The sequence below is a fragment of the Arachis hypogaea genome, chromosome 16 (genome assembly GCF_003086295.3).
Source record: "Arachis hypogaea cultivar Tifrunner chromosome 16, arahy.Tifrunner.gnm2.J5K5, whole genome shotgun sequence".
In the NCBI taxonomy this organism is placed as follows: Eukaryota; Viridiplantae; Streptophyta; class Magnoliopsida; order Fabales; family Fabaceae; genus Arachis; species Arachis hypogaea.
In genome coordinates, this window is record NC_092051.1 from 134,149,526 (window position 1) to 134,175,351 (window position 25,826).

The following is a 25,826-nucleotide window of genomic DNA, read 5'->3' on the forward strand; positions in this document are numbered from 1 at the left end:
AGAAAATGTTAAATGAGTTAAAGTTCTAAGTTGGAGAGTGAGAGTGTGGTTGGATGTGTCGGACTAAATCCATTTCCAGTTTACATCATGGTAACGATGAGATACGGGATGCGTAACTTGACAATAAGGAGCCACCAAAGATATCAAAGTCTGGTAAACAAAAGGGAATTAAGAAGAGATTTATATGCCTAATGCCAAAATAGAGATCGTAAAATCGAGGACTTAGGGAGTGCAATAATGGTGATAAGGAGCTACTAAGAGTATTGAAGCCTGTTGAATCAAGAAGATACTAAGAGAGAAATTTGTGTCGAAATCGGAAGTTGAAATGAGAAACTAATGTCCGAAGCTTACAAGAAAGGATTTTCGAATTTACCCTGATATTTCTAAAACGTACCACGAATCCAAGAAGATATTTTGAGCAGCCAGAAGTGAAGAACGAAGTGGCAATTTATGTGATTGCATCTTTGACGCATGAGAAAGAAAAGAGAGACCACCAGAAATCGTTCGAAATGCTACAACCGTTGGAGGTTCTACATTAAAGGTAAAAGAGAATAGCTATCGATTTCGTAATAGATTGCCGAGGTCTAGGACAAAAGGTGATGCTGTTAGAAAATCGTGGATCAAGTGACCAAGCCCATTTTGCCCATCGGAGCAAACTACTTATTGGGGATATTAACGAGACTATACATCAGGGAGAAGGTGAGACTTCACAGTACGCTGAACACCTCTGTATTAATCGAAAACTGGAATATCGAACGTCTTAGTTCCTGAATTTGATAGCCGAGACAATGGAGAAAAAGTTACGCAAATTTGAGTTAGGATTCTCATTATGAAAGCCGACAAAAGAGATAGGCAGATCTAAGAAGAAGACTTCTCAAGTTGGAAGGAAGAAGATACCTATTTCTGAAGATTACTTCAACGAACTAGAATCGGATGAGAAATCAAAACTAAGAAGTTAAACGCTGCTAAGTTAGCCCATTTTAATTTTTGGAGAGTATTGATGGTCAGTGGCGTGTCAAATAGTTCTCTACCGTACCTTTCGAACCTATTCGACGTACTCCATATTTCGTAACTTCTGAAACACGCTTCCAAAACAAATTCATGTCTTACAACCTAAGCTAGTTTAAATGAAAGGAGATAGACATTTCGAGTAACGAGGTCAGCTTCAAGAAACTCTGAGTATGCCGAAGAACTACCCACACCTCTTTTCAGATAACTGAATCTGAATTTTGAGGGCAAAATTCCTAATTAGGTGGGTAGGATGTAAACCCCGAAAAATTAACGAATAATTAGCCAATAAATTAAATTTTAATAAAGGAAAAAAAATATGAATATTATATTAAATTAAGATAGAGCTCATTAAAACGAGAACTTTCACACAAATTTTAAAGAATTTGCCCCAAAATTGGACCAAACGGACCGAACCGGTCCAATCGGACCGAACTGGGCCCGTGGGCCCAACTAGCTCATTAAATAAAGTGAGCTGAAGCACAATCTTCCTCATTTCAACTGCTCCACGATGAATAACACCAGGGAAGGTGAGGAAGGGTTTCAAAACCCTTGAATTTACTTCAATCCCATATAACTTCTCGCTCCGAGCTCCGATCGTCGCACCGTCTGCGGCCATGCGTCCGCGGCGTCGAGCTCTACAAAGCCCTGTACATTGTAAGGTAAGGAATTCATGTTTTCTTCCTCAATTTCCCCATTTACAGTTTCGAAAATCATTGGGCTTTGGTATTGAGATTTTGAGTAATTTCGGTGTTTAGGATCGAATTAACTTGGTCAACTTGACGGGTCTTGTCCGAATTTTCTTTTGGTAAGGTGAGAATCCTATAACTCTAGTTAATTCATGAATTCAGTGTTTTGGGCATTGAATTTTTGGAATATGCTCGTGATAATTATGTTAGGTGCATGTAAATATGTAATATGAGACAATTGGAGATGTTAGAAGCTTAATTGGAAGCTTGGTGAGAGTTCTAGTTGCTGGATGAAAATTTTGGATGAAAATGAGGTTTGGTTTAAATTAAAGAATGTTTTATAAGCTTGAAAACGATAAAAGGTTTGCAGAAAATCAAATTCTGTAGGGGAAGTTATGGATGCCGGAAATTCGGTGTTAAAAACTGAAATTTTGAAAGTTGCAGCAGAATCAGGAATTCTTGTGTGTTCCCATGCACACTATTGTGCGCACGCACCCAGCAGTAGCAGAAACTTATCTGTGCGTACACACGCCTTTGTGCGCACACACACCTGATGTTTTTCAGAAAGTGTGCATAGGCACGCCCTTGTGCGCACGCACACACCAGGATTTGCTTTCTGCTGGTGGTGCTCGCACAGGTGAGGCGCACGCACACCAAGTAGCTCCTAACTGGTGTGCGCACGCACGCATGTGTGTGTACGCATTCACCCTATTTTCCAGAACCTGTGTTTTTATGATCTAAACATGATTTCAAACCTCTAAACCCCTATTTCTATCCTGTTAACCCTAGATTTTATTAGTAAGCCTAGTAATTAGTGGAAGGTAGGAATTTGAGGTAACTTAGGAATGAAGAAAGAGGTAAAAATGATTAGTGATAAGGAAGAGATGTGAATGTTAATTGAAGTAATGATGACATGGCTTTGATGAATGATTAAATAATGATTATGAATATGAAATGGTTTATGAATGATGATATCTGAGATACGAGTTTTCCTGGGTAACAGAACCGTGGCTTGCCACCACGTGTTCTAGGTTGAAACTCGATACTCTGTTGACCCTACGTCGTAAGAGTGACCGGACACGTATAAACTCCCGGGTATGGATATCCCCATTGAGTGATATATAAATGAATGTTTGAATGATGAATGAATGAAAAATCTATGCATAGACTCATGGGGATGCACAACGAGGGACCGTCTAAGGTTTTCGGACTTGTCGGTTTGGCTGGATAACCGACATATGAGTCTCATCAGCCATAGGACATGCATACATTATGTGAATTTGTTTGTTTTGTCTGCTATGCATTACCTGGGATTGCCTAACTGAATATATATCACGCTACCTGTTATATTTGCTACTTGCACTATCTGTTTCCTACTTGTGCGTAAACTTGTTGGGTTGTTTGTTTCTGCTAAATCATGGATGATGGAGGAATTGAGGAAGGGCAGATTGGTTAGGTGTTAATGATAGGATTAAAATGAGTGAGTTTAGGGTACCTAAGTCACCTACCCCTTTTATGGCTTCTTCTTAGAGTTTAAGTTTTATAACTGCATGTTGGAGTTCTAGGATTGCCTCTGGCATTCCCAGAACCTTATATATTATATGTGTGGCACCTTTACCATGCTGAGAACCTCCGGTTCTCACCCCATACTATGTTGTTGTTTTCAAAATGCAGGTCGAGAGGCTCCTGACTAGGCGTCTAGATTCTTGAAGCGGAGTAGTCCCTAGGTTATTTTGACTATCAGTTTGTATATATATGTACTTAGCTTTCTCTCTAAAAAACTTGATTATTTTGGTCCTCATAGAGGTTACAGGAGAGTTAGGGTTTTGTTTCTGTATTTTGGGCATCTGGGATACTTGTATATGTATGTATATATATTCTCCGGCCAGCCTTGGCTTCGCAAGCTGAGTCAGGAGCTAGTTATGCTGTATTCTTGGCTCTCTATTCACTCTTTCGCTTATTCATATCTATAACCTTTAGGTTTCTTAGCATGGAAGTAATTCTGTTTCCAGAGATTTGCGCTTTTTATTTTTGCGATTTTGTTTTACCCGTTTTTTAATGCTCCTTGTATATTATATCTTTCTACTATTATATGTAAATATTTTATGATTAGAGGTCCGTAACACCGCACTACTTCTGTTCTACGACTTAAGCATAAAACTCTATGAAGTAGGGTGTTACATTATGGTATCAGAGCAGTTCATTCCTATAGAGCCTGAGGACGGACTAAATATGCTTCTGTGTATGTGTCTATGTGCTATTAGGATATCTAACTGATTTGTGTAGCATACATGTTCGTGAGCATGCATTTGGGACTCTAAAGCACTAAACTTGAGATATTGAGACTAATCACCTTGATATCAATTTTTTGGTGTGAACAGGGACCAAATGTCGTCTCGCGGATCCGAGCGAGGTAACCGGAGGGAAAATCTTAGGACCGAACCGATGCAAGGACCTCGAGATGGAAGCTCGGGTGCTAGTGCAAGTAACGTAAGTCAATACTATAGGACTATGACCGTTACTGATTTCCTCAAGAGTGGTCCACCTCAGTTTAATGGAAGTGCCAATGCGTTGGAAGCTGATCGATGGTTTTGAGACGTGGAGAGGTTTTTGTACACTCAGCACATTCCGGAAGTACAGTCAGTGGAGATAGTGACCTACATGTTGGAGGGAGATGCTCAGAATTGGTGGTAAGAGTTATGTCATACCTTGCAGGTGGAGCTAACAGATGTCCCTTGGAGTAGATTCAAGACGGAATTTTACAAGAAATATTTCTTGCATGCACTTTGCACAGAAAAAGAGTTGGAGTTAACACAGCTGAAGCAAAAGAATATGTCTGTTACTGACTATACCCGTGAATTTGACAACCTGTGCTGCTTCTCAAAAGTTTGTTAAGGAAATCCAGCCGACTATGAGGAGTGGCTGTGTGCTCAGTATGAGAAAGGACTTAGGAAAGACATATTTAACTACATGTATGCGCAAAGGCTAACGAATTTCACTGAATTAGGGAAGAAGAGCCAATTCGCAAAAGATTACTCCATGAAGTAGGCGATACTACAAGAAGGCTATGGAGAGACTGCTCCAGATGAACCGCATAGGGCCGCACTAGGTGTATGTTACAAGTGCGGGAAGCTGGGGCATATAGCTCGAGACTGTCCATACAGGAAACACTGGGATGCAGCCGAATCCAATTCTCAGACCCGAGGTAACCATGAACTTGCAGTTGAGTTTTTAGCTACCTTGCATATCATTAATATGCAATATCCATTTGTGAAGCATGACAAGTTTTTATGATCGTGGAGTCCGAGCTGATGGTTAGTCAAAGACTATTAGTTGTCGAGATGGAGCGATACTTAGCTAACTCAGAGGAGTGGCTTGGTTCTTGAAGGATGAGAATAAGAATAACGCAGTGGAAGCGGGGTGGATTATACCTAAGGAATTGGAACTGACGAGAGTTATGCGGAGTTACTGTTTGAAATCCAGTGACGTTAAGACTTCGAGGAAGAGGAATAGAGCAGATTCAACCTTTAGTTGCTAACTGATTAAGAGCCAAGTCAAGGTGAGACCAAATTCCTATACGAGAGAGCTTTTGAGACCATTCTTGAAGATGTACCAAAATTTCCACCTTAGAGAGAACGTGAGTTTGCGATAGACTTAGTGCTGAAAACTGGATCAGTATTGATTGCACCACAAGTGAAGACATCATTATAATCAGTAGAACTCAGGATTGAGTTGAAGGGTGTACTGGAAGAGAGAATCTAAGTGTTTCTTTGTGAGAGCGCGCCAACTAATCTTCACGACTAAATCTAATCTTTCTCTTATAGCTTACATTGAAAACTCTATCTTGAATCTTTTCCTGTAAAAGCCCAATTCATCGTTCTTCTAATTTTATTCCTTACTCGTATAAAGCTTGCCTCTTTTGGAATAAGCCTGGACTCATCCTAATATAATCACATAATCTTTGAATCCTGGAAACCTGCGGTGCGGGAGTTGCTCTCTTGCGGAAACTCACATTCCTTTAAAGCCAACTAGAACCTATTTAATCTGATATGCCTTATTCTTCTTATTCAAGCTTTGATTCGAACTTCTCTCCTGAGATGCAACTAGGTTTCTCTTCTTGTGCACTCCATTAGTTCTGTACAACTCTAGCTAACTGTATGCAAGACTTTCTTTTGATTTCTTGTGAACACCGTTCGTGTTACTCGTTCGTCTCTTTGAACATAATATTTCTTTGAAAAATCAACTTGTACGGGATTTTGTGTCGCGCATAACTCTTAGATGCAATTATTAGAGTATCAATCCTTTAGAGTAAGACTTTTGAACATGAAAACGAACCAGCGACATTACTAGGGAATTTAGAGCCTTAATCCTCGCCGACCGTATCGCTCGCGACTAAATAGATGCAATGAGGTGCACCGTGTGAATGAAATAGTAGGATACGATGGAAGCCTTCGAACCATAGAAAGAAGATTGATCTTTATGCCAATGCTTGTATCACTTGAGCCTAATGAACCATTTAGGGAATTGCTACGATGCATTATTGGAGGACTTAAGCTGCGTGCTGAAGCAACACCGTGAGGTTGTAGTAGACGCCCTAAGCAAGAAGTTTCTAAGGGATTCTTGGACGTTAATTCCAAAGGAGAAAATGTTAAATGAGTTAAAGTTCTAAGTTGGAGAGTGAGAGTGTGGTTGGAAGTGTCGGACTAAATACATTGCTAGTTTACAACATGGTAACGATGAGATACAGGACGCGTAACGAGCCAATAAGGCCAATAAGGTGCCACCAAAGATATCGAAATCTGGTAAACAAAAGGGAATTAAGAAGAGATTTATATTCCTAATGCCGAAATAGAGATCGTAAAATCGAGGACATAGGGAGCGCAATAATAGTGATAAGGAGCTACTAAGAGTATAGAAGCCTGTTGAATCAAGAAGATACTAAGAGATAATTTTGTGTCGAAATCGGAAGTTGAAATGAGAAACTAATATCCGAAGCTTACAAGAGAGGATTTTCGAATTTACCCTGATATTTCTAAAACGTACCACGAAACCAAGAAGATATTTTGAGCAGCCAGAAGTGAAGAACGAAGTGGCAATTTATGTGATTACATGTTTGACGCATGAAAAAGAAAAGAGAGACCACCAGAAGCCGTTCGAAATGCTAAAACCGTTGGAGGTTCTACATTAAAGGTAAAAGAGAATAGCTATCGATTTCATAATAGATTGCCGAGACCTAGAACAAAAGGTGATGCTGTTAGAAAATCGTGGATCAAGTGACCAAGCCCATTTTTCCCATCGGAGCAAACTACTTATTGGGGATATTAACGAGACTATACATCAGGGAGAAGGTGAGACTTCACAGTACATTGAACACCTCTGTATTAATCAGAAACTGGAACATCGAACGTCTTAGTTCCTGAATTTGATAGTTGAGACAACGGAGAAAAAGTTACACAAATTTGAGTTAGGATTCTCATTATGAAAGCCGACAAAAGAGATAGGCAGATCTAAGAAGAAGACTTCTCAAGTTGGAAGGAAGAAGATACCTATTTCTGACGATTATTTCAACGAACTAGAATCGGATGAGCAATCAAAAACTAAGAAGTTAAACCCCGCTAAGTTAGCCCATTTCAATTTTTGGAGAGTATTGATGGTCAGTGGCATGTCAAATAGTTCTCTACCGTACCTTTTGAACCTATTCGAAGTACTCCATATTTCGTAACTTCTGAAACACGCTCCTAAAACAAATTCATGTCTTACAACCTAATCCAGTTTAATTGAAAGGAGATAGACGTTTCATGTAACAAGGTCAGCATAAAGAAACTCTGAGTATGCCAAAGGACTACCCACACCTCTTTTCAAATAACTGAATCTGAATTTTGAGGGCAAAATTCCTAATTAGGTGAGTAGAATGTAAACCCCGTAAAATTGGCAAAAAATTAGCCAATAAATTAAATTTTAATAAAGGAAAATAAAAGCATGAATATTATATTAAATTAGGATAGATCTCATTAAAACAAGAATCTTGACACTAATTTCAAAGAATTTGACCCAAAATTAGACTGAACGGACCAAAACGATCGAACCGAACATAAACCGGGCCCGTGGGCCTAACTAGCTCATTAAATAAAGTGAGATGAAGCACAATCTTCCTCATTTCAGCTGCTCCACGATGAAGAACACCAGGGAAGGTGAGGAAGGGTTTCAAAACCCTTGAATTTACTTCAATCTCATATAACTTCTTCCTTCGAGCTTCGAGCTCCGATCGTCGCACCGTCTACAGCCACGCGTCCGCGACGTTGAGCTCTACAAAGCCCGGTATATTGTAAGGTAAGAAATTCATGTTTTCTTCCTCATTTTCCCCATTTACAGTTTCAAAAATCATTGGGCTTTGGTATTGAGATTTTGTGTAATTTCGGTGTTTAAGATCGAATTAACTTGGTGGACTTGCCGGGTCTTGTTCTAATTTTCCGTTGGTAAGGTGAGAATCCTATACTCTAGTTGAATTTTGGGAATATGCTCATGACAATTATGTTAGGGGCATGTAAATATGTAATATGAGACAATTGGAGATGTTGGAAGCTTAATTGGAAGCTTGGTGAGAGTTCTTGTTGCTGGATTTTTGGGGGGTGAGGCTTACAACTTTGCCTTGTGGGCTACCTTGGATAAATAAACGGAAATCGGCTAAGGTATGGATTAGGTTTCGCGCACTGAATATGTAATGCTCTATGAAAACTTAGGCTAGATGACCGTAGGATAGGAATGAACGTTTGAATATGTAAATGGCTTAGTGTTTTGTTGATACACCTTGAACAAGGTTAGGTTTTGGTTTTGTTGTGGATGTTGGTGTTGGAATTAATGAATATGAGCTATTGGAATCAATGAATGTGATTTATTGGAACTAATGATGGTGAGTTGATGATGTTTTTAGTATATGATAAGGAAATTTTGTGGCTGTTACTTGTTGATTAGTTAATGATGATTTATGGATTGCTATTAATGAATTGAGGATATAAGTTAATGAATTTTAATGTTGTAGCTTGTGGTTGGAATGGTAGATTTTGGAAAGTGTATGATTTTTATGGGTTGGTATGAGCATTAATATGTTAGTAGTTGGTGTTAATGAAAAGGGACATGTTATGTTGCAAATGTGTAGGTTTTGTGGGAAATGGTATGTGAATTTGGTAAAAATGGTGGTTTGGTATAATTTGGTTAAAACTGATTTTTGATGAACTTTGGTAGCCCATAACTTGCTCCTTAAATTTTAGATGAAAATGAGGTTTGTTTTAAATTAAAGAATATTTTATAAGCTTGAAAATGATATAAGATTTGCGAAAAATCGAATTCTGTAGAGGAAGTTATGGATGCCGGATATTCAGTGCTAAAAACTGAAATTTTGAAAGTTGCAGCAGAATCAGGAATTCTGGTGTGTGGCCATGCACACTGCTGTGCGCACGCACCCAGCAGTAGCAGAAACTTATCTGTGCGTACGCATGCCTTTGTGCGCACGCACACCTAATGTTTTTCAGAAAGTGTGTGTACACACGCCCTTGTGCGCACAAACACACCAGGATTTGCTTTCTGCTGGTGGCGCTTGCACAGGTGAGGCGCTCGCACAGGTGACGCACACCAAGTAGCTCCTAACTGGTGTGTGCACGCACGCATTCGTGCGCCCGCACATATCCTGTTTTTCCTCAAGTTGTGCGCACGCACACACCCTGTTTTCTAGCACCAGTGTTTTTATTATCTAAACATGATTTCGAACCTCTAAACCCTTATTTCTGTCTTGTTATCCCTAGATTTTATTAGTATGCTAGTAATTAGCGAAAGGTAGGAATTTGAGTTAACTTGGGGATAAAGAAAGAGGTAAAAATGATGAGTGATAAGGAAGAGATGTGAATGTTAATTGAAGTTATGATGCCATGGCTTTGATGAATGATTAAATAATGATTATGAATATGAAATGACTTATGAATGATGATATCTGGGATACCAGGTTGAAACTCGATACTTTGTTGACCCTACGTCGTAAGGTTGACCATGCACGTATAAACTCCCTGGTATGGATATCCCCCATTGAGTAATATATAAATGAATGTTTGAATGATGAATGAAAGAAAAATTGATGCATAGACTCATGGGGATGCGCGACGAGGGACCGTCTAAGGATTTTGAACTTGTCGGGTTGGCTGGATAACCGACAGATGAGCCTCATCAGCCATAGGACAGGCATACGTCATGTGCATTTGTTTGTTTTGTCTACTATGCATTACCTGGGATTGCCTAACTGAATATATATCACGCTACCTGTTATATTTGCTACTTGCACTATCTGTTTCCTACTTGTGCGTAAACTTGTTGGGTTGTTTGTTTCTGCTAAATCATGGATGATGGAGGAATTGAGGAAGGGCGGATTGGTTAGGTGTTAATGATAGGATTAAAATGAGTGAGTTTAGGGTACCTAAGTCACCTACCCCTTTTATGGCTTCTTCTTAGAGTTTAAGTTTTATAACTGCATGTTGGAGTTCTAGAATTGCCTCTGGCATTCCCAGAACCTTATATATTATATGCGTGACCTTTACCATGCTGAGAACCTCCGGTTCTCACCCCATACTATGTTGTTGTTTTCAGATGCAGGTTGAGAGGCTCCTGGCTAGGCGTCTAGATTTCTAAAGCGGAGTAGTCCCTGGGTTATTTTGACTATCAATTTGTATATATATGTACTTAGCTTTCTCTCCAAGAAACTTGATTATTTTGGTTCTCATAGAGGTTACAGGAGAGTTAAGGTTTTGTTTCTATATTTTGGGCATCTGGGATACTTGTATATGTATGTATATATATTCTCTGGCCAGCCTTGGCTTCGCAGGCTGAGTCAGGAGCTAGTTATGCTGTATTCTTGGCTCTCTATTCACTCTTTCACTTATTCATACCAATAACCTTTAGGTTTCTTAGCACGCAAGTAATTTTGTTTCTGAAGAGTTGCGCTTTTTATTTTTGCGATTTTGTTTTACCCATTTTTCGAGGCTTCTAGTATATTATATCTTTCCACTATTATATGTAAATATTTTATGATTAGAGGTCTGTAACACCGCACTACCTCTGTTCTACGACTTAAACGTAAAACTCTGTGTAGTAGGGTGTTACATTATGGTATCAGAGTAGTTCATTCCTATAGAGCCTGAAGACGGACTGAATATGCTTCTGTGCATTCTCTGTGTATGTGTCTATGCGCTATTAGGATATCTAGCTGATATGTGTAGCATACATGTTCGTGAGCACGCATTTGGGACTCTAAAGCACTAAACTTGAGATATTGAGACTGATCACCTTGATATCAATTATTTGGTGTGAACAGGGACCAAATGTCATCTCGCAGATCCGAGCGAGGTAACCGGAGGGAAAATATTAGGACAGAATCGATGCAAGGACCTCGAGATGGAAGCTCGGGTGCTGGTGCAAGCAACGTAGGTCAATACTATAGGTCTATGACCCTTACTGATTTTCTCAAGAGTGGTCCACCTTAGTTTAATGGAAGTGCCAATGCTTTGGAGGCTAATCGATGGTTTCAAGACGTGGAGAGGTTTTTGTACACTCAGCACATTCTGGAAGTACAGTCAGTGGAGATAGTGACCTACATATTGGAGGGAGATGCTCAGAATTGGTGGCAAGAGTTATGTCATAACTTGCAGGTGGAGCTAACAGATATCCCTTGGAGTAGATTCAAGACGGAATTTTACGAGAAATATTTCTTGCATGCACTTCGCACAGCAAAAGAGTTGGAGTTAATGCAACTGAAGCAAAAGAATATGTCTATTACTGACTATACCCGTGAATTTGATAACCTGTGCTGCTTCTCAAAAGTTTGTCAAGGAAATCCAGCCGACTATGAGGAGTGGATGTGTGCTCAGTATGAGAAAGAACTTAGGAAAGACATCTTTAACTACGTGTATCCGCAAAGGCTAACGAATTTCACTGAATTGGTGAAGAAGAGCCAATTCGCAGAAGATTGCTCCAGACGAGCCACATAGGGCCGGGCTAGGTGTATGTTACAAGTGCGGAAAGCCGGGGTATATAGCTCGAGACTATCCACACAGGAAACGCCGGGATGCAGCCGTATCCGATTCTCAGACCCGAGGTATCCATGAACTAGCAGTTGAGTTTTTAGCTACCTTGCATATAATTAATATATAATATCCATTTGTGAAGCATGAAAAGTTTTGATGATCGTGGAGTCTGAGCTAATGGTTAGTCGAAGACTATTGTCGAGATGGAGCGATACTTAGCTAACTTAGAGGAGTAGCTAGGTTCTTGAAGGATGAGAATTAGAATGATGTAGTGGAAGCGAGGTAGATTATACCTAAGGAATTGGAACTGTCGAGAGTTATGCGGAGTTACCGTTTGAAATCCAGTGATGTTAAGACATTGAGGAAGAGGAATAGAGCGGATTCAACCTTTGGTTGCTAATTGATTAAGAGACGAGTCATGGTGAGACCAAGTTCCTATATGAGAGAGTTTTTGAGACCATTCTTGAAGATGTACCAGAATTTCCACCTTAGAGAGAACGTGAGTTTGCAATAGACTTAGTGCTGAAAGCTGGATTAGTGTTAATTACACCACAAGTGAAGATATCATTATAATCAGTAGAACTCAGGATCGAGTTAAAGGGAGTACTGGAAGAGAGAATCTAAGTGTTTCTTTGTGAGAGCGCACCAACTAATCTTCATGACTTAATCTAATCTTTCTCTTATAGCTTACATTGAAAACTCTATCTTGAATATTTTCCTGTAAAAGCCCAATTCATCGTTCTTGTAATTTTATTCCTTACTCGTATAAAGCTTGCCTCTTTTGGAATAAGCCTGGACTCATCCTAATATAATCACATAATCTATGAATCCTGGAAACATGCGGTGCGTTGAGTTGCTCTCTTGTGGAAACTCACATTCCTTTAAAGCCAACTAGAACCTATTTAATCCGATATGCCTTATTCTTCCTTTTCAAGCTTTGATTCAAACTTCTCCCCTAAGAAGCATCTAGGTTTCTCTTCTTGTGCACTCCATTAGTTCTGTACAACTCTAGCTAACTGTATGCAAGACTTTCTTTTGATTTCTTGTGAACACCATTCGTGTTACTCGTTCGTCTCTTTGAACATAACATTTCTGTGAAAAATTAACTCGTACTGGATTTTGCGTCACGCATAACTCTTAGATGCAATTATTAGAGTATCTGATGTGTGAGCATCTTTCCTATCTTTTCCTAGTAAATTTGCATTTAATTTGTTGAGTTTAATCAAGAATTAATTGTCTTTTAGCCACTATGGATGCTACTTTGAGTTGTGTGCAATTCTATTTATTTTAGGTAGCATTTGGTTGGATTTGATGGAGCTTCCACAGAAAAAGAGAAGAAGGCAATATAGAGCAGGAATGGCTTAAAGGATGGAGAGAAAGCTTGCACAAATGGAATCAGCACAAGAATTAAAGGAGATGACAGCGAAGAGCGACGCGCGCGCGTACCTGACGCGTGCGCATGATTTGGAGCTTTCTATGGCGCCGCGTGCGCATACCTGACGCATACACATGAAAAGCAAAGTTGCACAGCGATGCGTGCGCGTACCTGACGCGTACGCGTGACACACGAAGAAGGCTATCGACGCGTACGCGTTACGTGCGTCACGTGCAGAAAACGCTAATTCCTATTAATTCTAATTTAAACTTTAATTTTTAATAGGAAAAGATATTCTTTTAGTTTTAGAAAATAGATTTTAAATTAATTAGGATTAGATATAAAAGAGAAAAGAAACTTCTCTTTTGGGGGATTCCAATCAGTTAACTTTTCATTCCACCTCAGCCCAATTTACAATCCTTATTTTCTCTCTGAACCATGAGCAACTAAATCTCCATTGTTAAGGTTAGGAGCTCTGTCTATTGTATGGATTGATACTATTATCTTTCTATTTTAATTCATGTACTGATTTATATTTCAAGAATTGTTTTCGTTCTTTATCTTATGAATTTGGGTGGAACAGAAGTATGACCCTCTTTCTAATTGAGTTCTTGTATAACTTGGAAAAGCTCTTTACTTGAACAACAGCTTGAAAACAATTTCTCCTAAATTCTAATTATCTGGACTTAACGGGATATGTGACATATAATCCTCTTATATTGAGGTAATTAGGATTTCTGTGGCATATAAACTAAAATTGAACTTAACCCTCTAAGTGTAATTAAGTGACCAAGGAATTGGCAGTTGATGAAAGTTAGAAGAGACTAGGAAGGTCTAAGGAATTAGGGTCTAGTCACATATAGTTTGCCATGAATTAAATCTTGCATGATTAAAATAGTTAGTAAGAAAAGTCAATCTGGAAAATAGATAACTCTGAAGCCTTAACTGCCTTCTCCATATTTTATTCCCAACTTATTTATTTGCCTGTCTTCTGTTTAATACTTTTTGAACTCTCAAACACTATTTTCTGTTTGTCTAACTAAGTAGATTAATCAACCATTGTTGCTTAGTCCATCAATCCTCGTGGGATCGACCCTCACTCACCTGAGGTATTACTTGGTACGACCCGGTGCACTTGCCAGTTAGTTTGTGGGTTATAAATTCCGCATCAAGTTTTTGGCGCTGTTGCCGGGGATTGATATTGGGTGCGAATAGATATCTTAGAAGTGAAATAAGATGAATTGAATAGAAAACAGTAGTACTTGCATTAATCTTTGAGGAACAGCAGAGCTCCACACCTTAATCTATGGAGTGTAGAAACTCTACCGTATGAAAATACATAAGTGAAGGTCCAGGCATGGCCGAGATGGCCAGCCCCCTATTGTGATCTAAGATAGCATACAACTGATCAAAGATTCCTAATACAATAGTAAAAGGTCCTATTTATAATAAACTAGCTACTAGGGTTTACATGAGTAAGTAATTGATGTATAAATCCACTTCCTGGGCCCACTTGGTGTGTGTTTGGGCTGAGCCTGAGTGTTGCACGTGTAGAGGTCCTTCTTGGAGTTGAACACCAGCTTTTGTGCCAGTTTGGGCGTTCAACTCTGGTTTTGGCTCCTTTTCTGGCGCTGGACGCCAGATTTGGGTAGAAAGCTGGCGTTGAACGCCAGTTTATGTCGTCTATTCTTGGCCAAAGTATGGACTATTATATATTGCTGGAAAGCCCTCGATGTCTACTTTCCAACGCAATTAAAAGCGCGCCATTTCGAGTTCTGTAGCTCCAGAAAATCCACTTTGAGTGCAGGGAGGTCAGAATCCAACAGCATCAGCAGTCCTTCTTCAACCTCTGAATCTGATTTCTGCTCAAGTCCCTCAATTTCAGCCAGAAAATACCTGAAATCATAGAAGAACACACAAACTTATAGTAAAGTCCAAAAATGTGAATTTAACATAAAAACTAATGAAAACATCCCTAAAAGTAACTAGATCCTACTAAAAACATACTAAAAACAATGCCAAAAGCGTATAAATTATCCGCTCATCACAACACCAAACTTAAATTGTTGCTTGTCCCCAAGCAACTGAAAATCAAATAGGATAAAAAGAAGATAATATACTATAAATTCCAAACTATCAATGAAACATAGCTTCAATCATATGAGCGGGACTTATAGCTTTTTGCCTCTTGAATAGTTTAGGCATCTCACTTTATCCATTGAGGTTCAGAAAGATTGGAATCTATAGGAACTTCAGATTTCGAATAGTGTTATTGACTCTCCTAGTTCAGTATGATGATTCTTGAACACAGCTTCTTTATGAGTCTTGGCCGTGGCCCTAAGCACTTTGTTTTCCAGTATTACCACCGGATACATAAATGCCACAGACACATAATTGGGTGAACCTTTTCAGATTGTGACTCAGCTTTGCTAAAGTCCCCAATTAGAGGTGTCCAGGGTTCTTAAGCACACTCTTCTTTTGCTTTGGACCTTGACTTTAACCGCTCAGTCTCAAGTTTTCACTTGACACCTACACGCCACAAGCACATGGTTAGGGACAGCTTGGTTTAGCCGCTTAGACCAGGATTTTATTCCTTTAGGCCCTCCTATCCACTGATGCTCAAAGCCTTGGGATCCTTTTTATTTGCCCTTGCCTTTTGGTTTTAAGGTTTATTGGCTTTTTCTGCTTGCTTTTTCTTTTTCTTTCTATTTTTTTTCTATTTTTTTCGCCCCTTTTTTTTTCTGCAAGCTTTGTTCTTTGCTGCTTTTTCTTGCTTCAAGAATCATTTTTATGATTTTTCAGATTATCAAATAACATGTCTCCTAGTCATCATTCTTTCAAGAGCCAACATATTTAACATTCTTAAACAACAACTTCAAAAGACATATGCACTGTTCAAGCATACATTCAGAAAACAAGAAGCATTGTCACCACATCAATATAATTAAGCTAAGTTCAAGGATAAATTCGAAACTCATGTACTTCTTGTTCTTTTGAATTAAAACATTTTTTTATTTAAGAGAGGTGATGGATTCATAGGACATTCATAACTTTAAGACATAGTTACTACTACTAATGATCATGTAATGAAGACACAAACATAGATAAGCACATGACATAGAAAACGAAAAACAGAAGAAAGAAGAACAAGGAATGAATCCACCTTAGTGATGGTGGCGTTTCCTTCTTGAGGAACCAATGATGTCCTTGAGCTCTTCTATGTCTCTTCCTTGTCTTTGTTGCTCCTCCCTCATTGCTTTTTGATCTTCTCTTATTTCATGAAGCATGATGGAGTGCTCTTGATGTTCCACCCTTAGTTGTCCCATATTGGAACTTAATTCTCCTAGGGAGGTGTTGATTTGCTCCCAATAATTTTGTGGAGGAAAGTGCATTTGAGGCATCTCAGGGATCTCATGGAAATGAGCTTCTTGTGCCTCTTGAGCTCCATGACTGGGCTATCTTGCTTGCTCCATCTTTTTCTTAGTGATGGGCTTGTCCTCTTTAATGAGGATATCTCCCTCTATGTCAATCCCAGCTGAATTGCATAGGCGGCAAATGAAGTGAGGAAAGGCTAACATTGCCATAGTGGAAGACTTGTCAGCCACTTTGTAGAGTTCTTGAGGTATAATCTCATGAACTTCCACCTCTTCTCCAATCATGATACTATGGATCATGATGGCCCGGTCTATAGTAACTTCAGACCGGTTGCTAGTGGGAATGATTGAGCATTGAATGAACTCCAACCATCCTCTAGCTATAGGCTTGAGGTCCAATCTTCTTAGTTGAACCGGCTTGCCTTTGGAGTCAACCTTCCATTGAGCTCCTTCTACACATATGTCCATAAGGACTTGGTCCAACCTTTGATCAAAGTTGACTCTCCTTGTGTAGGGGTGTGCGTTCTCTTCCATGTTTGGCAAGTTGAACGCCAACCTCACATTTTCCGGACTAAAATCTAAGTATTTCCCCCGAACCATTGTAATATAGTTCTTTGGATCCGGGTTCTTACTTTGATCATGGTTCTTGGTGATCCATGCATTAGCATAGAACTCTTGAACCATTAGGATGCCGACTTGTTGGATGGGATTTGTTAGAACTTTCCAACCTCTTCTTTGTATTTCATGTCGGATCTCCGGATACTCATTTCTTTTGAGTTTGAAAGGGACCTCGGGGATCACCTTCTTCTTGGCCACAACATCATAGAAGTGGTCTTGATGGGCTTTGGAGATGAACTTTTCCATCTCCCATGACTCGGATGTGGAAGCTTTTGTCTTCCCTTTCCCCTTTCTAGAGGATTCTCCGGTCTTAGGTGCCATCAATGGTAATGGAAAAACAAAAAAGCTATGCTTTTACCACACCAAACTTAGAATATTGCTCGCCCTCGAGCAATAAACAAAATAATAGAAGAAGAAGAAGAAGAAATATGGAGAGGGAGAGGGAGATGTGGTTTCGGCCAAGAAGAGTGTAGAGGGGTGTGTTGTGTGAATTTGAAGAAGAATGGAGGGCTTTATATAGGGAAGGGAGGGGGGCTAAGGTTCGGCCATATAGGTGGGTTTGGGTGGGAAATTGGTTTTGAATTTTGAAGGTAGGTGGAGTTTATGAGGTAGGTTTATGGGGTTGTGTGAAAGAGAGTGGTGAGAAGAAGTGAGTGGAGGTAGGTGGGGATCCTGTGGGGTCCACAGATCCAGAGTGGATCCTATGGGGTCCACAGATCCTGAGGTGTTCAAGGATTTACATCCTTGCACCCATTAGGCATGTAAAAATGCCTTTGTACCCAACTCTGGGCGTTCAGCGCCAGGTTGGTGGCCATTTTGGGCGTTCAGCGCCCATTTGTGTGCCATTTCTGGCGTTGAACACCAGAACCATGCCTGTTCTGGCGTTCAGCGCCCAGAAGCTGCCCATTTTGGGCGTTCAGCGCCAGAACCATGCTCTGTTCTGGCGCTGAACGCCAGACAGATGCTCCTCCAGGTTGTGATTTTTCTTCTGCTGTTTTTGATTCCGTTTTCAATTTTTATATTTATTTTGTGACTCCACATGATCATGAACCTACAAAGACATATAACTAAGAAGAATATAGTTAGATAAATAAAGATTGGTTGCCTCCCAACAAGCGCTTCTTTAATGTCAATAGCTTGACAGTGGGCTCTCATGGAGCCTCACAGGTGTGCAGAGCTTTGTTGAGACTCTCCAACACCAAACTTAGAGTTTGGATATGGGAGTTCAACACCAAACTTAGAGTTTGGTTGTGGCCTCCCAACACCAAACTTAGAGTTTGACTGTGGGGGCTTGGGTTGACTCTGCTTTGAGAGAAGCTTTTCATGCTTCCTCTCCATGGTTGCAGAGGGAGATCCTTGAGTTTTAAACACAAGGGAGTCCTCATTCCATTGAAGGACTAGTTCACCTCTGTCAACATCAATCACAGCTCTTGCTGTGGCCAGGAAAGGTCTTCCTAGGATGATGGATTCATCCTCTTCCTTTCCAGTATCCAGGACTATGAAATCAGCAGAGATGTAAAGGCCTTCAACCTTTACTAACACGTCCTCTACTTGTCCATATGCCTGTTTTCTTGAATTGTCTGCCATCTCTAATGAGATTTTAGCAGCTTGCACCCCATAGATTCCCAGTTTCTCTATTACAGAGAGGGGCATGAGGTTTATTCCTGAACCAAGGTCACACAGAGCCTTAAAGATCATGGTGCCTATGGTGTAGGGTATTATGAACTTTCCAGGATCCTGTCTCTTCTGAGGCAATGTCAGTTGATCCAGATCACTTAGTTCATTGATGAACAAGGGAGGTTCAACTTCCCAAGTATCAATGCCAAATAATTTGGCATTCAGCTTCATGATTGCACCAAGAAACTTGGCAGTTTGCTCTTCAGTAACATCCTCATTCTCTTCAGAAGAGGAATACTCATCAGAGCTCATGAAGGGCATAAGGAGGTTCAATGGAATCTCTATGGTCTCTAGATGAGTCTCAGATTCCTTTGGTTCCTCAGAGGGAAGCTCCTTATTGATCACTGGACGTCCCAGGAGGTCTTCCTCCTTGGGATTCACGTCCTCTCCTCTCCTCACAAGTTCGGCCATGGCGCTTATGTCAATGGCCTTGCACTCTCCTTTTGGATTCTCTTCTGTATTGCTTGGGAGAGTACTAGGAGGGATTTCAGTGATCCTTTTACTCAGCTGGCCCACTTGTGCTTCCAAATTTCTAATGGAAGACCTTGTTTCATTCATGAAACTTACAGTGGCCTTAGATAGATCAGAGACTAGATTTGCTAAATTAGAAGCATTTTGTTCAGAGTTCTCTGTCTGTTGCTGAGTGGATGATGGAAAAGGTTTGCTATTGCTAAACCTGTTTCTTCCACCATTATTAAAGCCTTGTTGAGGCTTTTGATCCTTCCATGAGAAATTCGGATGATTTCTCCATGATGAGTTATAGGTGTTTCCATAAGGTTCACCTAAGTAATTCACCTCTGCTATTGCAGGGTTCTCAGGATCATAAGCTTCTTCTTCATAAGAAGCCTCTTGAGTACTGTTGGATGCAGCTTGCATTCCATGCAGACTCTGAGAGATCATATTGACTTGCTGAGTCAATATTTTATTCTGAGCCAATATGGAATTCAGAGTATCAACTTCAAGAACTCCCTTTTTCATAGGCGTCCCATTATTCACAGGATTCCTTTCAGAAGTGTACATGAACTGGTTATTAGCAACCATGTCAATGAGTTCTTGAGCTTCTGCAGGCGTTTTCTTTAGGTGAATGGATCCACCTGCAGAAGTGTCCAGTGACATTTTTGATAGCTCAGACAAACCATCATAGAATATATCCAGGATGGTCCATTCTGAAAGCATGTCAGAAGGACACTTTTTGGTCAACTGTTTGTATCTTTCCCAAGCTTCATAGAGGGATTCACCTTCTTTCTGTCTGAAGGTTTGAACATCAGCTCTAAGCTTGCTCAGCTTTTGAGGAGGAAAGTACTTGGCTAAGAAAGCCGTGACCAGCTTATCCCAAGAGTTCAGGCTGTCTTTGGGTTGAGAATCCAACCATAATCTAGCTCTGTCTCTTACAGCAAAAGGGAAAAGCATGAGCCTGTAGACTTCAGGATCTACTCCATTAGTCTTAACAGTATCACATATCTGCAAGAATTCAGTTAAGAACTGAAAAGGATCTTCATATGGAAGTCCATGAAACTTGCAGTTTTGCTGCATCAGAGAAACTAATTGAGGTTTCAGCTCAAAGTTGTTTACTCCAATGGCAGGGACGGAGATGCTTCTTCCATGTAAATTCGAATTAGGTGCAGTAAAGTCACCAAGCATCTTCCTTACATTATTATTATTTTCGGCTGCCATCTCCTCTTCCTGTTCGAAAATTTCTGAAAGGTTATCTTTGGATTGTTGTATTTTAGCTTCTCTTAATTTTTTCTTCAGAGTCCTTTCAGGTTCTGGATCTTCTTCCACAAGAATGTTCTTATCCTTGCTCCTGCTCATATGACAAAGAAGAAGGCACAGAAAAATAATAATAATAATAATAGAGATCCTTTATACCACAGTATAGGGATCCCTGTGTGAGTAGAAGAAGAGGGGGAGACAAAGAATGTAATATAATGGAAGAAACACAACTGTGAGGATGGTAGAGATGTGAGATGAGATGTTAGGATATGAATGAATAAATAGAATGAGATGGGAGAGGGAGAATTTTCGAAAAAGTTTTTTTTTTTTTTTTGAAAAAGAGTTAGTGATTTTTGAAAATGGTTTTTGAAAAATGTTAGTAATTTTCGAAAATTTTTAAAATCAAAAATAAAAATAAGAATAATTAGTTAATTAAAAAGAAATTTTTGAAAAAGAGGGAAGATATTTTCGAAAATTAGAGAGAGAGAGTTAGTTAGGTAGTTTTGAAAAAGTTAAGAAACAAACAAAAAGTTAGTTAGTTAGTTGAAACAAATTTTGAAAAGATAAGAAGTTAGGAAGTTAGAAAAGATATTTTGAAACTAACTTTTTGAAAAAGGTAAGATAAGAAGATATTTTAGAAAATAGTTTTGAAAAAGATTTGATTTTTAAAATCTCAATTAATGACTTGATTCATAAGAAATCACAAGATATGATTCTAGAACTTAAAGTTTGAATCTTTCTTAACAAGCAAGTAACAAACTTCAAATTTTTGAATCAAAATATTAATTGATTATGTTATTTTCAAAAATTTGATATAAAAATAAGAAAAAAATTTTTGAAAAATATTTTTAGAATTTTCGAAAATAACTAAGAATTTTGAAAAAGATTTGATTTTTGAAAAAGATTTTGAAAAAGATAAGATTTTCAAATTGAAAATTTGATTTGACTCATAAGAAACAACTTGATTTAAAAATTTTTGAAAAAGTCAACTCAAATTTTCGAATTTGATGAAAGAAAAAGGGAAAGATATTTTTTTTTTTTTGAATTTTTATGATGCAAGGGAAAAACAAGAAAAATGATGCAATGCATGAAATTTTTAGATCAAAACAATGAATGCATGCAAGAATGCTATGAATGTCAAGATGAACACCAAGAACACTTTGAATGTCAAGATGAACATCATAGACACAATTTTGAAAAAATTTTGATGCAAAGAAAACATGTAAGACACCAAACTTAGAAATCTTTCATGTTTAGACTCTAAGAAACGAAAAATGCATTTGTAAAACAAGAAAAGACACAAAACATGAAAACATCAAGATCAAACAAGAAGACTTACCAAGAACAACTTGAAGATCATGAAGAACACTATGAATGCATGATATTTTCGAAAAATGCAAGATGCGTATGCAAGTGACACCAAACTTATGATATGACTCAAGACTCAAACAAGAAACACAAAAATATTTTTGATTTTTTTGATTTTCTAATTTTTTTGGATTTTTCGAAAATTATATGAAAAAGAAAAATAAGGATTCCAAAATTTTTAATATGAATTCCAGGAATCTTGCCATATTAGTCTAAAGCTTCAGTCCAGGAATTAGACATGGCTCACTAGCCAGCCAAGCTTTCAATGAAAGCTCCGGTCCAAAACACTAGACATGGCCAATGGCCAGCCAAGCTTCAGCATGTAATTCAGACATGACACGCCTGACATACTCATTCCCAAAGGAATAGACATGGCTTTACAGCCAGCCAGGCTTCAACATGCTTCATGAAACACTAGAATTCATTCTTAAAAATTTTGAATAAAAATTTTTTGAAAACATTTTTTATTTTTTCGAAAACAAAGAAAAATATTTTTGAAAAAATTTTTGAAAATAAAATAAAAAGAAAATTACCTAATCTGAGCAACAAGATGAACCGTCAGTTGTCCAAACTCGAACAATCCCCGGCAACGGCGCCAAAAACTTGGTGCACGAAATTGTGATGTCCAGGCTCGAACAATCCCTGGCAACGTGAGCAACTTGGTACGCGTAATCGTGATTACACTTTAATTATGTAAAATTCATGGCTCTTTCTTTCCCTGGCAATGGCGCCAAGAACATGGTGCCAATACCATGGTTCACAACTTCGATACAACTAACCAGCAAGTGCACTGGGTCGTCCAAGTAATACCTTACGTGAGTAAGGGTCGAATCCCACAGAGATTGTTGGTATGAAGCAAGCTATGGTCACCTTGTAAATCTCAGTCAGGCAGATATAAAGTGATAATGGTGTTTTCGAATATGATATAATAAAATAGGGATAGAGATACTTATGTAATTCATTGGTAGGAATTTCAGATAAGCGAATGGAGGTGCTTTCGTTCCTCTGGACCTCTGCTTTCCTGCTATCTTCATCCAATCAGTCTTACTCCTTTCCATGGCTGGCTTTATGCAAGGGCATCACCGCTGTCAGTGGCTACATCCCCTCCTCTCAGTGAATAATATGCTCACGCACCCTGTCACGGCACGGCTATTCATCTGTCAGTTCTCGATCATGCTGGAATAGGATTCACCCTCCTTTTGCGTCTGTCACTAACGCCCAGCACTCGCGAGTTTGAAGCTCGTTACAGTCATTCAATCATTGAATCCTACTCGGAATACCACAGACAAGGTTTAGACTTTCCGGATTCTCTTGAATGCCGCCATCATTCTAGCTTACGCCACGAAGATTTTGGTTAGGAGATCTAAGAGATATTCATTCTAGCTTATTTCATGTAGAACGGAAGTGTTTGTCAGGCACGTGTTCATAGGGGAGATGGTGATGAGCGTCACACATAATCATCACCTTCATCACGTTCTTGGGTGCGAATAGATATCTTAGAAGCGAAATAAGATGAATTGAATAGAAAACAGTAGTACTTGCATTAAACTTTGAGGAACAGCAGAGCTCCACACATTAATCTATGGAGTGTAGAAACTCTACCGTATGAAAATACATAAGTGAAGGTCCAGGCATGGCCGAGATGGCCAGCCCCCTATTGTGATCTAAGATAGCATACAACTGATCAAAGATTCCTAATACAATAGAAAAAGGTCCTATTTATAATAAACTAGCTACTAGGGTTTACATGAGTAAGTAATTGATGTATAAATCCACTTCCTGGGCCCACTTGGTGTGTGTTTGGACTGAGCCTGAGTGTTGCACGTGTAGAGGTTCTTCTTGGAGTTGAACGCCAGCTTTTGTGCCAGTTTGGGCATTCAACTCTGGTTTTGGCTCCTTTTCTGGCGCTGGACGCCAGATTTGGGTAGAAAGCTGGCGTTGAACGCCAGTTTATATCATCTATTCTTGGCCAAAGTATGGACTATTATATATTGCTGGAAAGCCCTGGATGTCTACTTTCCAACGCAATTGGAAGCGCGCCATTTCGAGTTTTGTAGCTCCAGAAAATTCACTTTGAGTGCAGGGAGGTCAGAATCCAACAGCATCAGCAGTCCTTCTTCAACCTCTGAATCTGATTTCTGCTCAAGTCCCTCAATTTCAGCCAGAAAATACCTGAAATCACAGAAGAACACACAAACTCATAGTAAAGTCCAGAAATGTGAATTTAACATAAAAACTAATGAAAACATCCCTAAAAGTAACTAGATCCTACTAAAAACATACTAAAAACAATGCCAAAAGCGTATAAATTATCCGCTCATCATGTATCTCTTGGGTTAAGATTAAAACCTTCGTGGTATAGGCTAGAATTATTGGCGGCCATTCCTAAGATCCGGAAAGTCTAAACCTTGTCTGTGGTATTTCGAGTAGGATCTGGGAAGGGATGACTGTGACGAGCTTCAAACTCGCGAGTGTTGGGCGTAGTGACAGACGCAAAAGGATCAATGGATCCTATTCCAACATGATCGAGAACCGACAGATGATTAGCCGTGCGGTGATAGCGCATTTGGACCATTTTCACTGAGAGGACGGGAGATAGCCATTGACAACAGTGAAACCCAACATACAGCTTGCCATGGAAAGGAGTATGAATGATTGGATGAAGACAATAGGAAAGCAGAAGTTCAGGAGGAACAAAGCATCTTCATACGCTTATCTAAAATTCTCACCAATGAATTACATAAGTATCTCTATCTTATTTTATATTTTATTCATCTTTTAATTATTAATTCTCCATAACCATTTGAATCCACCTGACTGAGATTTACAAGATGACCATAGCTTGCTTCAAGCCGACAATCTCTGTGGGATCGACCCTTACTCACGTAAGGTTTATTACTTGGACGACCCAGTGCACTTGCTGGTTAGTTGTGCGGAGTTGTGACAAAGAGTTGAGATTACAATTGTGCGTACCAAGTTGTTGGCGCCATTGATGATCACAATTTCGTGCACCAACCACCATCTCCATATTCATACCAAGAACCACCACCTCTCTATCCATATCAAGAACCATCATCTTTCTACCCATATCAAGAGCCACTATCTCCCTATTCATACCAAGAACCATCATCTTTTTACTCTTATTAAGAATCATCATCTCCTTCTTATTCATATCAAGAGCCACCATCTCCTTATTCATATCAAGTACCATCAGACCTTGAGCTTCTCATGAAATAATTCATACATGATATAAAGACGAGTGTCAAAAATGTAGAGAAACATGTGTAATCGATTATCAAGTCCCAAGAAGAGGAACAAGAAAATTCCTTCCCAAGAGATATAATGCAAGATCATATAGAAGAAAGTGAGGAAATCAATCAAAGGAGTTTATACTCCAATGAATTAGAGAACTTTCCACCCTCACACATGGAAGAAGAGGAAGATGCAAAAATAAAGGAAGAAGATGCACAAACAAAGGAGTTGTAAGGGATGAAAACAATTATGGAAATCTACACTCCAATGAAGTAGAGACTGGCATAGATAGTGAGTTTATTGAACCACCAATTCAAGAAGTTCTTGATGAAGGGTACACTCTAACCATCACACAACACCCAAATTTTGAAATCAAAGAAGTGAAGGAAACCCAGGAAAGCACTGAAAAGGGATTGTGACCAAGAAACCGAAGAAAATATCCATGAAAAAGAGAAGGTCAGAAAAAAATAATCCAACCTCTACACCAACAAGTAAGGTAAATCAAGTTAATCACAATAAAAGAAAGCTTGTTCAGAGGAATTTATATCAGGGGGCACTAATTTTGACCTCTCCCCCCTTGGAGACATTTCTTTTAACCAACTAGAAGAAGATGAAGAAAATTCAACAATCAAGTGTTAAGCTAGTGACATTAAAGAAGCGCTTGTTGGGAAGCAACCCGATAATTTCG

At 39.1% G+C, this 25,826-nt stretch overlaps 1 non-coding gene across 1 annotated transcript; it reads left to right on the forward strand.

The window, feature by feature from the left end:
- The first annotated feature begins 19,975 nt into the window (after positions 1-19,975).
- On the forward strand, positions 19,976-20,083 carry LOC112761044 (small nucleolar RNA R71). The gene has a single exon (XR_003181452.1). It is a non-coding gene; the product is annotated as a small nucleolar RNA R71 (small nucleolar RNA).
- The last annotated feature ends 5,743 nt before the right edge of the window (positions 20,084-25,826 follow it).